Source organism: Octodon degus, unplaced genomic scaffold, assembly GCF_000260255.1.
Source record: "Octodon degus isolate 3935 unplaced genomic scaffold, OctDeg1.0 scaffold00007, whole genome shotgun sequence".
NCBI classification, from domain to species: Eukaryota; Metazoa; Chordata; class Mammalia; order Rodentia; family Octodontidae; genus Octodon; species Octodon degus.
The window spans coordinates 13211337-13211922 of record NW_004524583.1 but is presented as its reverse complement, the minus strand read 5'-3'; the positions used below and the strand labels follow the sequence as shown (position 1 = coordinate 13211922).

At 55.5% G+C, this 586-nt stretch overlaps 1 long non-coding RNA gene across 2 annotated transcripts in view; it reads left to right on the top strand.

Moving 5' to 3' along the window:
* LOC111813315 overlaps positions 1–586 on the top strand; it is a 20948-nt gene continuing 20362 nt past the window's right edge. Inside the window, exons 1-2 of one of the 2 annotated variants that reach the window (XR_002818614.1) lie at positions 1–80; positions 249–416. This is a non-coding gene — a long non-coding RNA (uncharacterized LOC111813315). The remainder of the gene's footprint in view (positions 81–248; positions 417–586) is intronic. The other variant, XR_002818615.1, reaches the window with a different exon arrangement.

Below are 586 nucleotides of genomic sequence, written 5' to 3'. Positions count from 1 at the left end.
ACGTTTTCACGGAAGGGCACAAGTGAAAGCCCTCGGGAGGAAGGAGGCGCGGCGGATCGATTCCTTGGCCGACCCCGCAGGTGAGAAGGTGGAGCGCGGGGCGCCGGACCCCGGGTCCAGGGCCCTCGTCCCCAGTGCCGGCCGAGGCACCGCCTCCCCTGGAGTCCCGCGGTGTAGCACTTCCTCCAGGCTCCGGGTCATTTGGAAAATCCCCCAAATTCTTCTGATTGGGACCTCCCTTCCCCCAGCTCTGCTACTTGAGACCCTAGAGCCGCAAATTCTCAGGATTGGAGAGGGGGCGGTCGGCCGAGTGGATCTTCTGGTCACCTGGTTTAGTGCATCATGGACTGCTTGGCCTAGACCCAGGCCTAGCGAATCTGGCGCCTCTGGGCGGGGCCGGGAATCTGCATTTTTGGGTGACTTTCCTGCTAATAACCAAATACTAAGATTCAGTAATCAGTGATTCCTCCAAGACATGAAAGTTGAGCGGTCTTCCATCCAAGTCTTGGCCGTGCCATTTTATAGCACAAGCTAAGGTTTTCTGGTTAGTTTTGTTTTACCAGGTTGTTTTTTTTTTTTTTTTTTT